The following is a 15,376-nucleotide window of genomic DNA, read 5'->3' as shown; positions in this document are numbered from 1 at the left end:
GTTTTATAAATTTTATCATCATAATTTTTACACAAAAAATGGTGAATATCTACATTAAAATTAGTGAACTAAGTGACTTTCTAATTCCTCATTTTGAAAAAACTTAATCTAGTTAAAGTTCTAAATAATGGTATATATTGGACACATTACTAAGATCATTTGTCATTAAATAACTTTATACTTAATATATATCTTGCATATTAATCTATTATTCATAAAGCGAGCCTCAATCAACTTCTTTATTAACATAAAAGTACAAATAATAAATAATAAATAAATTATGCTACTACTCACATTCAACATTTAATTTGATCCTAAATTTATTTTTCTCCTCAACTCTAAAATGGTGCAAACTTCCTACAATAGTATGTAATTATGATGGTGATAATGATGATTATCATCCACTAAGACCAAATATGGTAAATAAGAAGCTAAAAATATATTATTAAAAGTTATTTCACATTTTATTATTATGCTCAAAAAGCATTAAAAGAACTGTTTCAAGATCATCATAATTTTGTTTAGTTAAACAATCAAGAAGGTTGGTAGCGTCACAAATATTTTGAAATTTAATTCCAATATGAGTATAAACTGGATGATCTATGAGAGTTTTTTGATCTTCAACCATATTACTAGTGTTGCAAAGGTGATAGACTTTTAAATTGTGCCAACATTGTCTTAGTAATAATTGTAACTTAACACATACATGGTATTTACTATATCAGATTATAATTAAATGGGTTAATAATAGTAATATACACATCATTATTTTCATAAAATAACCTTAGCAAACTTATCTTTTAATATAAACCATAAAAAATATTAGAATAGATAATGTAAGGAATCCAAGATTAAGATGTGAAATATTTTCTTTAGCAAGTTTATATAAATTTGTTTTATAAAGTTTATCATGATAATTTTTACACAAAAAATGGTGAATATCTACATTAAAATTAGTGAACTAAGTGACTTTCTAATTCCTCATTTTGAAAAAACTTAATCTAGTTAAAGTTCTAAAGTCTAGATCCACTGAATACTTCCAAATTTAATGAAATATGTGTTATTTCCATTAGTCATCAAACGGCAGCATCAGTGACTTTGCCCTTGAACACAGCACCTGTCTATCTCATTATATCATAGTTGGGTTTTAGCTTTCCTAGGAGTCGTACCATCCATATAAGTGTATTTCTCCTTCGACTGGTTACTCTTCCAGTCATATGGAGTATGCTTTGATGCCTCTTGCATTGTTGCATGATATCACATGGTGCTCATTAATCATACTACCAAGTCACTCTTGTGTCATGCCACTATGCGTTCAAAGGAAGTCTTCGCCTGTGTCGGCCATCTACAGTAGCATGTTGACCTTTTTGAGTTGGCCATCCCTATGTCAGTGGTACTTCATCACTTCATGACTTCATCCATTCATCACATCATCATGTTATATTCTGTGTCGAATGATGGGGGATACATTAAGCCCCTCCTTCGACAGATCTTCTCCTATCAACTTCAGCTCATTATCTAGGATTTTGATCTAGAAACCGGTAGTACCTTGGAGCTTGCAAACCTCAGTGGCAAGCTTCTACACGATTGACAGTGGGTTTACATCATTGGCTCCTGATTGATCGAGTTCACTGGTGTTCGACATTAACTCCTCTATTCACACTTAGTGGACTCTACTAGGTTCCTTGGGGTCCAATGTCCTAATTGGTGGATTCCCCCACGTCTATTACTGGTTTACCTCATTGGCAGGTAATCAGGCAGTTTCTACCATGCTCAACTTTAGCTCATCTATTAGCATGGTGTATATTCATGCCAATAGGGTTATGATTGAAGACCCTATTAGATTTGGTCTGGTCAGTGCTCCGTCAGAGATCAAAACTCTTTATGCATTTCATTTTTAGGTGTCCCGCTCCATTCACTCAGCTGCATTTCTATACAGACATGTCATAATCTGATGGAGAAGGTCATGCTAGTCATTTCCCCTCATGTCTGGCTCCTGCTGGCTTATGTCTTTGTGTCAAATAATCAAAAAGTCCATAACAGTCAAGGTCTGGTCCTTCAATGGACAAAAGTCATTTTTGGTCATTAGGTCTAGGAATTGATCAGTTTGGTCTTGAAATATGCCCAGTAAAGCCATGCAAGCCAGAGTGATGCTCTTGCAAAGTAATGATCCGCAACTCTCCATCATCTTATTGATAAAAATCGACGGTTCTTCAAAACTCTGTTTTGAAGAAAAGTCCAATAGTGCTATTGGTGACAAAATTTTCAAAAAAGGGGTTGACAATCGATTTCTTCATGTGCAGTCATGATTTCCGTGGCCACGGTGCTCTGTCATGCAATCCCTGCGAAAAGTTTCGAAAATTTCATCATTTGAGCCCAAAATTTAGAGAAAAGGTGAAAATCAGGGTGTATTAAAGTCAATGAGAAAAGTGTTGAAACAAGACATTAAACAAGTGGGTTTTTGAAAAAGTTAATTTAAAAATGACCTCCAAGCCTATATACACAAATATCACCATAAAACAAGCTCATTGTGCAAGCAAGGCGTTGGAAGAAGGGTGCAAGGTCGTGAGTTGAAGAATTAGAGCGATTTGGAGCAACTTCGGGTGATCTCAGAGCGCGCGGTGCACACAGACAGGAGCACAGCGCACTCAAAGCCTGCCCACTGTTGAAAATTATCACTGGCGCAGCGCACTCGGGGCGCGCGGTGCACAGGGGTAAAATGCCCAGAAACCACCCAATTCACCCAAAAATTTTTGTGGAGCTCATCCAATTGAAAGGTAGGCAACCTACCTCCACTTTTGCATCAAATTTGAAAGGAATAGCATGGTTTTATGATTATAAATCAAATGCAAATTTTTTTTATAAAGCAAACAAAAGAAGACATCAAGAAAACCATGATGCTAGGGTTTGTGCTACAGTGATATTGCTGCCAAGGTGTTTTTCCTACCCTACCCCTATTACTCATTCCCCTATGCCATTTTCCCCATAATCACTACCCTAACACTACTAAAATCATACTCCCTTTCCCCCTCCTCCTATTGCTCAAAAAACCCAAACCCTACCTTGCCAACAACACAAACACTACCCTATCAAAATAATCCAAAACCCCTTGTATATCCCTAAATAAAATTCTCCTATAAACCCCTATTCCCATTATATTATCCCCCTCCTAATACTCCCTTTTTAATTGTCCCCTTGGTGGCAGATTGTCAAAGCAACTACCAGCTTCATTTAAATCAAAGGGCAACCTAAATTCAGTTTACAAAACAGCAGTTATGGCATCCGAGGTTTCGTCAGAATATGAGGAGGAGATCCACAGTGATACAGCTTTAGGAGAACAGGCCCCCAAGAGACATCACCGGAGCGGAAAACATGTTAGAGATGAGCCAAACACCCTCACCGAGTTGCAGGCATGCCCTCTTGCTATGTCTTGTTTCCAGCACTTAGCATGTTTTGAATTTTGTCAGACGGTGGCAAATGTCAGAGTTCATCATGAGTTGGCCTGTCTTTTTGCACTTCACCTACATGGAGGACAGTCTATCTTGGCTGGGGTCACTTTCACATTGACACCCAAAATCATATCAGTGGCAACAGGCATACCAAACATTGGAGAATGGTGGCATAAGAAGAAGACGGTGGAGAGGCATCATTATGAGCCTTACATTAAGGCCAGTTGTTTGAGTCAGCTCACAAGAGTTTTCTCGTTCAGATTTTTGAGAGATGAGTATGCTCCGCTCATATAACTGATCATGAAATACTTCAGTTGTAAGGGGAGGTTTTCTCGCCTTTTTGCCTATCACATCAAGTTGCTCATGCACTTTACCAGGGTGCGGATGATTTACCTCCCATTCTTCATTTGCAGGAACATAGAGAGGATGAAAAATTTCATGCAGCACAAGACCCCTCGATAGTAGCTCAACAATGTTTATCACTTTGCTCTTATCTGGATTTTGGTGGACCATCAGTTGGGATTGCAGGGTATTGCTTGGGAGGACTTCATCTCCCGTGACTTCTTCAGTGCTCCACAGGTAGTATCAGAGGCAAAGCATGAGATAGGTGGCCCATCTCATCAGTATGAGCGACATGAGACTACTATTATGCCAGTATACATCACCTATCAGAGAGGCAGTAGACCCTTATTTGCAATAGCAAAGCGAGTGTTATCTCCACCCGGGGTGGAAGGGGCCTCGCTTCCGGCATCGGCATCACATGAGCAGGGTAGAGGTAAGGAGCCAGTGCAGGAGGAAGGGCCATGAGATGAATGAGAGACCAAATTTGTTCTCCTTCATGATGATGAGACAGATGCAGAACCAACAAATGCAGAGCTTACTGAGATCATCCAGGAGCAGCAATCAGTGATTGAGTCCTTATCCCTTGACTTGGAGAGGGCCAAGTGGAACATGAAGTACCTGGAGCAGAGAAACAAGTAGCTTGAGGACCAACAGACGATTATGGAGCTGCAAAACATTCATGAGCATCGCCAAGCTGCTCAAAGGAGAAGAGTTGAGCTCACATCTTTGGAGCAAGAAATCAATGAGGATCGAGAGGCCAACCTTGAGAGGGTCAACATGCATTTGGAGAGGCTACTGGACAAGGCTGATCAGGACCTTGCCTTACTGAGACACATGGCTTATCGTTACAAGACACGAAACATGAGTGCAAAGGCCCGGATAAGGAGTTTGAAGACAAAATTGAGGAAAGCAACAAGAAAGGCAAAGGAGGCAAAAGAGCAAGATCGGCTTCGAATCTTGGCTGAGGCTTCTTTGGCTCAGCATAGCACCCCATAGGGAACCTCCAGCCCAAATTTCAAGAAATTTGGGGAATTTTTGGTCACATGGTAATTTTTTGGGCAAAAAACAGGGATTTTCTCCCTGTGGCGCGGCGCTAAAATTCTAGGGCTCCAAATGAGGAATGGTTTGCATTTTTGGATTCATCATGGAAAATCATGACTATTGGTGTCTGTTGGGTGTGGAGCCTGATTATCTTCTATATTCAAAGGTATCGCCACATTGGACACTAGTTCGAAATTGGGGCGGCAACGCCGCTCGTAAAATATTCGCTGTAGGGGGGGTCCAGGGGGGGCGGCTACGACCTTTGGGAGCCCCCCCCTGGCGGGGGGTTTCAGGGGTAGCGCCCCTGAAGCTAAAAACAGCTGTAAAATTGCCTTGTAAAAGTATAGTAATTTCTAGTCAATCTGGGCTGTTCATTAGACCGATGATCTGACGGTAGAACTTATGTTTAGTTTAGGTTTTTTGGCCCCAGAAGGAAACCCCTCTCTTTGTATGAGGGCATTGTATTTGATGTTGTGTGATAGATGTGTATTCTGTGAGCGGAAATAGAGAGGTGAGAGTGTGAGAGAAAACAGAGGATATTACAGCGGATCTGTTGTAGGTTGTGTCTCTTCATTTTGCTGGATAATAGAAAGGAAGGACTGGTTGTTCGAGGTGGACGTAGCCCAAAATGGGTGAACCACGTATATCTGTGTCTCTCTTGTTTTATGTGCTTTCTGTGTTTATATTTCTGCAATATTTTATGTGTTCCATTGCTCCATAATATATAATTTTCTAACAACTGGTATCAGAGCCGAAGCTCTATTTGGCTGATAAACTCGCAAGAAAGAAGGGTTCCTGGTTCGAGTGGGAGCAATGGTGGAAGATGGTAAGTTTAGGGTCGATAAATTTAATGGCCAAAACTTCTCACTGTGGAAGATGCAGATGGAAGATTATATGTATCAGAAATATCTATACCTACCATTGGGCGGAAAATCAAAGATGTCGACGGGTATGACAGATGAAGAATGGAACCTTCTCGATAGAAAGGCACTCGGAACAATACGGTTGTGCCTTGCTGCGTCAGTCACCTTCAACATTTCGAAGGAAACCACGATAGAGGGTTTGATTCAGACGTTGTCGAAACTATATGAAAAACCCTCGGCCTCAAACAAGGTATTTCTTATGAAACGGTTATTTAATATGAAGATGTCGGAAGGTGGATCTGTTGCAGACCATTTAAATGATTTTAATACAGTTACAAGTCAGTTAAGTTCTGTAGGGGTAAACTTTGATGATGAAGTTAGAGCTCTATTATTCTTGTGCTCATTACCAGAAAGTTGGAATGGTTTGGTAATGGCCATTAGTAACTCCATTTCTGGATCTAGTACTTTAAAGTTTGATGATGTTGTCGGTGCTATCCATAGCGAGGAAATGTGACGGAAAAGCTCCAGTGAGACATCGGGAAATGCTTTGAGTGCAGAGTCTAGAGGAAGAAAAATGGAAAGAGGAAAGAGCTCAGGATATCGCAGTAAATCAAGGAAAGGCAGATCCAAGTCCAGATCGGGGATATTGTGCTGGAAATGTGGAAAGAAAGGACACCTAAAGAAAGACTATAGATCTTGGAAGGGAAAAGAAGGAGATACACAACAAGAAAACAATCATGAAGCAAATGTGACAAGTGAGGTGTTACAAGATGCTTTGATTCTTTCTTTCGAAAATATTACTGATTCCTGGGTGGTAGATTCACGGGTTTCATTCCATGCCACACCTGATAAGAAATACTTTCATGACTATGTTCAAGGAGATTTTCGACAAGTTCGTCTGGGTGATGATAAACCCTATAAAATCGTTGGAATGGGTAAGGTTCTTGTAAAACAGCAGAATGGAAACCAATGGCTATTAAAGGAGGTAAGGCATGTTCCAGATCTAAAGAAAAATCTGATTTCAACAGGGCAGTTAGGCGGTGAAGGTTGTGTGATAGCTTTCACAGATAAAGCTTGGAAGGTCACCAAAGGAGCCTTGGTAATAGCAAAAGGCGAAAAGGTTGGTACATTGTATTTATGCAATGGTATTTCTAACTCTGTTAATGCTTTAACTTCCAAAGGAGCAGATGCAGCATTATGGCATCATAGGCTCGGACACATGAGTGAAAAGGGGATGAAGATTCTTCACTCAAGGAATTTGTTGCCAGGTTTGAAGAATGTTGATTTGGACTTCTGTGAGAATTGCATTTATGGAAAACAGAAGAGAGTGAGATTTCTCAGAGTTGGGAAAGAAAAGAAGAATGAAAAATTAGAGCTTGTGCATACAGATGTATGGGGACCTGCTCAAGTATGATCTCTTCGTGGCTCTCGTTATTATGTTACTTTTATTGATGATGCAACTAGAAAAACTTGGATTTATTGTATTAAGAATAAATTTGATGTATTTGATACTATCAAGAAATGGAAAGCTTTGGTTGAGATTGATACAGGAAAGAAATTGAAGTGTCTTAGATCAGACAATGGAGGTGAATATTGCAGCAAAGAGTTTGATAGGTACTGTTCAGAGCATGGAATTCGCAGAGAGAAGACAGTTCCAAGAACACCATAAGAAAATGGTGTGTCAAAAAGGATGAATAGAACAATCATGGAGCGTGCAAGGTGCATGAGATTTCATGCAGGATTGCCTTCACAGTTTTGGGCAGATGCTATAGATACTGTTGTTTATCTAATAAACAGAGGGCCTTCAAGTTCCTTGATGGTGGTGTTCCAGAGGAAGCATGGACAGGTAAAAAGGTAAACTACTTTATTTTAAAGCCTTTTGGTTGTGAGGCCTTTGTCCATATTGATAAAGAAAATAGAACAAAGCTCGAGGCAAAGTCAAAGAAATGTACCTTTATTGGATATGGTGTTAATGATTTTGGTTATCGATTATATGATTACGAAAATCACAAAATCATTAGGAGCAGAGATGTAATATTCAATGAAAAGGTATTGTATAAGTATCAGTTGCAGGAAAAGAAACAGGAAAAATAAAACAAGGAATACGCAGTTCTTGACGAAATCACTGAAAAAGTAAAGATGCCTGAAAATAATAATAATCAACAACCACAACAACAGCAACCACCACAACAACAACAGGCACCCCAAACACCTGAAAGTGGTGTTAGAAGATCTACCAGGATAAGTAGACCCCCTGAATGATACTCTCCTTCATTATATTATTTATTGTTGACTGATTCCGGTGAACCCGAATGTTATGAAGAAGCAATGCAGGTTGAAAGAAAGAAGAAGTGGGAGGTAGCCATGGAAGAAGAGATGGACTCCTTAATGCATAACCAGACTTGGGATTTAGTCGGGTTTCCTGTAGGAAAAACTACATTGAAGAATAAATGGGTTTACAGGCCGAAGGAAGAAGATGGAGGAAAACAGAGGTATAAAGCTAGACTTGTGGTGAAGGGGTTTGCACAGAAGAAAGGTATTGATTTTGATGAAATATTTTCTCCTATTGTTAAAATGACTTCAATCAGAACTATTTTAAGTCTTGTAGCAGCTGAAGATTTGCATCTTGAGCAGTTAGATGTAAAGACAGCCTTTCTCCATGGGGATTTGGAGGAAGAGATATATATGCAGCAGCCACAAGGATATGAGGTGAAAGGGAAGGAGAAACTAGTGTGCAGGTTGAAGAAGAGCTTGTATGGCTTAAAACAGGCTCCAAGGCAATGGTATCTAAAATTTGACAAGTTTATGTCTGAACAAGGTTATACTAGATGTCACTCTGATCATTGTGTTTATTTGAAAATGCAAAATGATGGCAGCTATATTATATTGTTATTGTATGTAGATGACATGCTTGTTGCAGGATCTAACATGCAAGAAATAAATGTGCTCAAAAGAAAATTGGCAAATTCATTTGCAATGAAGGATTTGGGAACTGCAAAACAAATCCTTGGTATGAGAATAACTAGAGACAGGAAAAATCATAAATTAACATTGTCTCAGAATGAGTACATACAAAAGGTGTTGAAAAGATTTAGCATGCACAATGCAAAACCAGTTAGTACACCTTTTGCTAGCCATTTCAAACTTAGCAAGGAAATGTGCCCAAAGACCCAAGAAGACATGGATTATATGTCTAAAGTTCCATATGCATCAGCAGTTGGAAGCTTAATGTATGAAATGGTCTGCACAAGACCCGATATTGCACATGCAGTGGGAGTTGTAAGCAGGTACATGAACAATCCAGGAAAGGAACATTGGATGGCAGTGAAATGGATTCTCAGATATTTGAAAGGTACCACAAATCATGCATTATGCTTTGGTGGTTCAAACATCTCCCTACAAGGATATGTTGATGCAGATATGGCAGGTGACAGAGATAATAGGAGGAGCACTACAGGATATGTATTTACTGTTGGAGGAACAACTGTCAGTTGGGTTTCAAAAATCCAAAGTGTTGTTGCACTTTCAACAACAGAAGCAGAGTATGTTGCTGCTACAGAGGCTAGTAAAGAAATGATTTGGTTACAAAGGTTTATGGGTGAATTGGGTAAGGAGCATGATATGGGCATGTTATACAGTGATAGCCAAAGTGTCATTCATCTTGCAAAGAACTCAGCATTTCATTCCAGGACTAAACACATACAGCTCAAGTACCATTTCATACAATCAGTGTTGGAAGATGGAGAGTTGAAGCTGGAAAAGATACACACTAGCCAGAATCCTGCAGATATGCTAACAAAAGTTGTAACCAGGGAGAAACTGAGAATATGATCAGTTTCAATTGGTCTTCAAGGATGACGATGAAGATGAGAAACAGCCAGGTCCAAAGAGGAGTCATTGTCCAGCAAATGGAGCAGCGGTGGAGTTGCTACAATCAGTCTCCAAGTGGGAGATTGTTGGGTGTGGAGCCTGATTATCTTCTATATTCAAAGGTATCGCCACATTGGACCCAAGTTCGAAATGGGGGCAGCAACGCCACCCGTAAAATATTCGTTGCAGGGGGGGTCCAGGGGGGGGCGGCTGCGACCTTTGGGAGCCCCCCCCCTGGCGGGGGGTTTCGAGGGCAGCACCCGCGAAGCTAAAAACAGCTATAAAATTGCCTTGTAAAAGTATAGTAATTTCTAGTCAATCTGGGCCGTTCATTAGGCAGATGATCTGACGATAGAACTTATGTTTAGTTTAGGGTTTTTTGCCCTAGAAGGCAACCCCTCTCTATGTATGAGGGCATTGTATTTGATGCTATGTGATAGATGTGTATTCTGTGAGCGGAAATAGAGAGGTGAGACTGTGAGAGAAAACAGAGGATATTACAGCGGATCTGCTGTAGGTTGTGTCTCTTCATTTTGCTGGATAATAGAAAGGAAGGACTAGATGTTCGGGGTGGACGTAGCCCAAACTGGGTGAACCACGTATATCTGTGTCTCTCTTGTTTTATGTGCTTTCTGTGTTTATATTTCTGCAATATTTTATGTGTTCCATTGCTCCATAATATATAATTTTCTAACAGTGTCCGGAAAATAAATTTTGGCAAGGTATGAGTCTCCAAAAGGTCAAAAAACACCCAAAAATGGCCTCTCTGCCACTTTTTTGACACACAGGAAGCAGTCTTGGGAGAATGAAGATTTGGAGGGGCAAATGAGCACCAAATTCAAAAATTCCAGTGGGGTTAGAAAGTAGACAGGACAGGCTTTCCAACAAGCCCACTTGGGCACATTTTGGACACCTGAAAGTGCCCCAAAATAGGCCCCAAAGTAGCGCGGCGCATAGAGAAAATGGCGCAGCGCACAGAGGAAAAATTGCCCAATTTGCTTCCGTTTCGTGAAATTTTGGTTCGCGACTTCTCCAAGTGGGCCCGCTCATCTACACTTCAGTTTTTTGGCACCAAAGGCGGAATTTTAAGTGTTTTTTTCTCCAGATTGGCTTCTATCCAGGTGGCGAAGGAAGGCAAACGATCACCCAAGCCAAATGTCATGTTTGTAGCGCTGCACCTGTAGCTGATGGTTGGCTCTCCATCTCCATTTTGCAATGATTCGAGTAACTCCCCAACCCTTGGGCGTTCTATCTCTTCCTTACACATTCTATATATTGTATGCAAGTTATTTGCAAAGGGTTGGTTGGCTTGTAACTTCTAAGAGACTGTCGGAAAGAAACTTTGTTTCTTCACTGTGTATTTTTGACAGAGAATTAATGAAAGGCAGCGGCTCTGTTTCATGAGATTCTTGTGGTTGTGAGTGTAGCAAATGTGTCTCTTATGTTTTCATATGTATTTCGTTATGTTTCATAATTCAATTCATGTTCATTTCCAGTGAAATTTTCTGAGTGAGATTAGGTAGAATTCAATTTTATTGCTCTGCCTGTGGGAAAATTTCATGTTCAGTTTTATTCTTCTGTTGAAAAGGATTCATGTCACTATGCCCTTTTCACTTTCTTCAACAATCTATTCATGCCGCGGTACCTCAAACTAAATTGTTACATTTTCTGCCTACCTTGCCTCACGGAATAATCTGTGCCTTTGTATTAAATTCTTTGTTCTTTGCTGACCGTTGGTCCCATACCATCCCAGAAGCTCCATCATTCATGAAAATTGTTTCCCGAATCCCTATTCACTTACTAGACTAAGGTAAATATTTCATTGTAAGTCATCTCAGACCGTTTTCGATTATCTATTCACTGAGCGTGACTCGGAGAGAGCCCTCTCCTTTTCTGGTAGGGCTAGCTACCAGACTGAGCGTGGTTTGTGGTTACCCTAATTTTTGCCTTCCTTCAGCCTAAGGCAGATTTAGGTGCTAACAGACCCTGGGTTAGGGACATCTCACTCCTATATGGCATCCTTCTGAGGCTGTGTTGGAGTTATGTATCATTTGTGTACTTCGAGGGCTATCTTGAGACACTTCTTTGTCTGTCATGTGTCCATAGTCCTATTGATGTATACTATGACATAGATCCATGATTGTATTTGTTAGTGGCTATGCTCTATCTATCGAGTCACATGGATCCTCTTTATATGTCTTTCATGGTCATGTTCTAGCACTTCATTTCATGGATACACAATGTATTCTATGGCAGCCGTATTCAGTAATTTTTTCTGACTGAGCATGGGTATGCCCGCCTTGGGGATGATATCAGCACAGATGAGACTTCAACTCCAAAGTTGTTGGATCCACAGTCCTAGTTTTGTTTCCTCACTCTCATCTAGACCTCTCAGTTTTATCATAATGTATTTTGGCCATTAGCTTCTCTTCTGACCTCATACATTAGGGGGCATTTGTTATCAAATTATTTTACCCCTCTAGGTCAGTGACCCTCAGTACTTGAGTGTGGATGACATTTTCCAGACCCAAGAGTATTTTTCTACTAGTTTGACCCAAAGTCGCTTGCACAACAGCCTATGGGAGTGACTATTGGACCCAAAGTCGCTCTCAGGCTAACTTTATGGGAGCGACCAGGGACCTTTTTCCTCCTTTCAGTGCTAGCGATTAGGGACTTCTTCTAGAGTGCCTTAGTCCCTAGGAGATCAGTTCGACTCCTCATCTATTCAAGATGGCCAAGGCTTATCTCTTAGAAGTTTCTATGACTTCTCTTTGTACTGAGCGTCCAGATACATTCTCCCAAGACCTCTCTTCTGCCTATTTATACTGGACCATCTGAGCGGATCAGCTAGTTTTCGGAGTTTTGGAGAGCTAGTGTCGAGATTCTGATCTAGGGTTCATGTTATTATGAGCTTGTGAGGTCCTTGTTCACTAGTCTACTATTCTTCATGATCACTTCTTATATATAGTGGGGAAACTCTTTTGGATTGTGGACAAGAGACCTAGAGGTGAAACGTTATCATTGTATTGTTACTTTTATAATTAATGGAAATATGTGTTCCCTTCCTTACATATGTTTGTTTTCATCATGTCATATGTCGATATCTATTTCTTTTCATCTAACGATCTTCCAAGGAAGATCACTTGTCGTCTCCATTTAGTTGTGACTGTGTGCAGTGATAGAGATCTGGTGCAGATGTGTTGGATCGCTCGAGTGGAGCGCAAGATCTACATCAAACTCAAAATCCTTCCCCAACATGTGAGAATTGTAGGTGTGGTCCCTTATCTGTATAGCATAGATCTGATTGTTTTTTGCACGATCAGGCATTTGGGTTGGGAATTAGCTTATTCTTCCATTGATTTTATTCTTCTCCATCTGATGATCTGATTTGGACACAAGATCACGGAGCAACAAATCCTTGCAGAATTAGCTCCAACAATATTAATCCTTGGCTGATTACTTAACCAATAAGGAGTCAAATCTACTCCTTAACAACTAAAAATGGCATGAAAAGTTTACCTTTCCAATTTCATATTAATAATGTTGTTAAAAGTAATTTTCTTTTGAAAATATGAATTCTATTGGAATAATAGTAGACTGAGATAATTATCATAAATAAAACCAGCCCACAGATATATCTTAACAGAGAATCTGCTTTGCTAAAAATCAAACTAAAAGAAATTGTTTAAGCAACTAATACATGAATTAATAGATCATCTAAAAAGAGATCCTATTTAAAATGTTTTCAGGAAGATTTGACTATCGAATGATACACACTACTTTAAAGTTTAAATTCTTCTTAATGAATCACAAATTGAAGAGAGTTAATTCCACCAATTTACCTTAATGACACACGTCATTTGAATCAAGATTGGCATTAAGTGGAGTTTTTTCAGATATCGTTTCCATCACAATAATGATCATTATGATGATGATGATGATGATGATGACAGTGGTTAATGTCCACTGAGACCAAATTGGTCTATTAGACCTATAATTTCTTTAGTTTTTAATTGTCTGGCTCCTCGTCTTTCTTGGCAAGATTGGTGTTGTAGCTTTCTTTTTTTTCTCTACGGTCTTCCAACTTCCTTTATCTTGCATCTCCTTCATCTCTTCTGGTTCTTGGGACATTGGTGTCTTAGCTTCGTGGTCTATTGTGTTCATCCTTTTGAAGATAGTCAGAGAAGAAGTTTGGTCTAGGAGATCTGCTTTGCTATTAAATAAAGATTTATTTTGTGCAATATTCGAATCCTGAGGGGTCATCGAGTTCTCTTTTTTGTTGTTGGACAGGGCTTTCTCCCTGCTTGTCTTGAGAGTTGTTTCTTTCTTGCCCGATTTCTTGTGATTCAGAGTTTGCCCTAGAGTATTCTTCTTTGATGACAGTGTAGTGTTCTTTTTGTGCTCCTTCCCACCATGTAGATATGTGGTGGTCTTTTCTAGCAGAATTTTTCTAGGAGGCTTTTGGGCAATTTTTGGCTAGATGCCCTGTCTCAAAGCAGGATTGACATCTGAAGAGGACATTTTCATAGTTGAGTTTCTGGTTCCACACATAGTCTTTACTTGTTAGGTTTATTTCAGATAGGAATATGGCGCTGAAGTCCATTTCCACACAAATGTGTGCATAGGTGGCTCTGGCATATTCCTCTGTTTCTGGGCACCTGCAGTAAAATTTCCCAATTGCATTTCCAATGACTTTTAGCGAGGAGAGATTCCAGAGATGCAAGGGTAGGCTTGGAAATCTCACCCAAACTGATGTTGAGGTTATGACTGCTGTTGAGGGATCGAATGATAGGTTATACCTATCAAAAGATGTTGCACCACATCACTTATCAGGATAAAAAAAAATAAGATATCATTGTGGCAAGGCCCAAGCAATTTAAAATTTATTCAAGGTTTTTTTAATGCTTTTTTACACTGTATATATGCTTTTAGCATTAATAGATTTTCAATATGTTTGCTAAGATAATAATAAAACCCTGTAATGATTCCCAAGGTCTTCCTAAATGCCACGATACAACATCATAGCCTATGCTTCCGCAACAATGTATTCAAAAAAGCTAATTAGGAGAGAAACTATATTATTAGGTATGTAATTAATGGAATTGGAATTTAGTAGTAAAACACAATGCACTCTAATTATTTTATGTTTTGTTTTTTGTGCTAGAATATAGTGATATAAAAATTAAAGATGCTTTTTGGATTTTGAGGCGGTGGACTCGGATGGTAATTTAACATTTATACATGTGAAGTAGATGTGCTTCTGATATGTTAAATCTCTGAAATAAGAAATTAAAGATCCGTTGTGGATTTTGAAGTGGACATGTTTGACGTTATAGTAGTGGAGTCTAATCACTTTTTTACATTTATGCATGAAGTGGATGTGTTTCTAAATTTTCAAGTTAAAAATTAAAGATATTTTATGGTTTTGATGTAAAAGTGTGTGACATTTATGACCGTCGGGTCAATTTAACGTTTATATCGTTTTGATTACAATATTTATTAAAAACTTAATAAAAATAGTAAATTAATGAGATTAATGGTGTCCGTCATACTACATCTAGAATGGAAAATAAATTAGTATTTTATGATTATATAAAACTTGTAGCAAATACTTTATTATACATCTTTATTATTCTTGGAATTATCATCAAGACTAAGGAGATATTTTATTGTACATATTTATCACGGGTTACAATACTCATAATGATTATCAGCGATATGGTAACCGCTCATCCTCACCTTTTTTAAAATATATGAAGATCCATATTGTGCTTTGTTTAATTTTTTATTTATTTTCATAATGATGATATT

The sequence above is a fragment of the Pinus tabuliformis genome, chromosome J, assembly GCF_031772625.1.
Source record: "Pinus tabuliformis cultivar Carrire ecotype Pingquan chromosome J, CPIR1, whole genome shotgun sequence".
In the NCBI taxonomy this organism is placed as follows: domain Eukaryota; kingdom Viridiplantae; phylum Streptophyta; class Pinopsida; order Pinales; family Pinaceae; genus Pinus; species Pinus tabuliformis.
The sequence above is the reverse complement of the archived record's forward strand: the minus strand, read 5'-3'. Positions refer to the sequence as shown.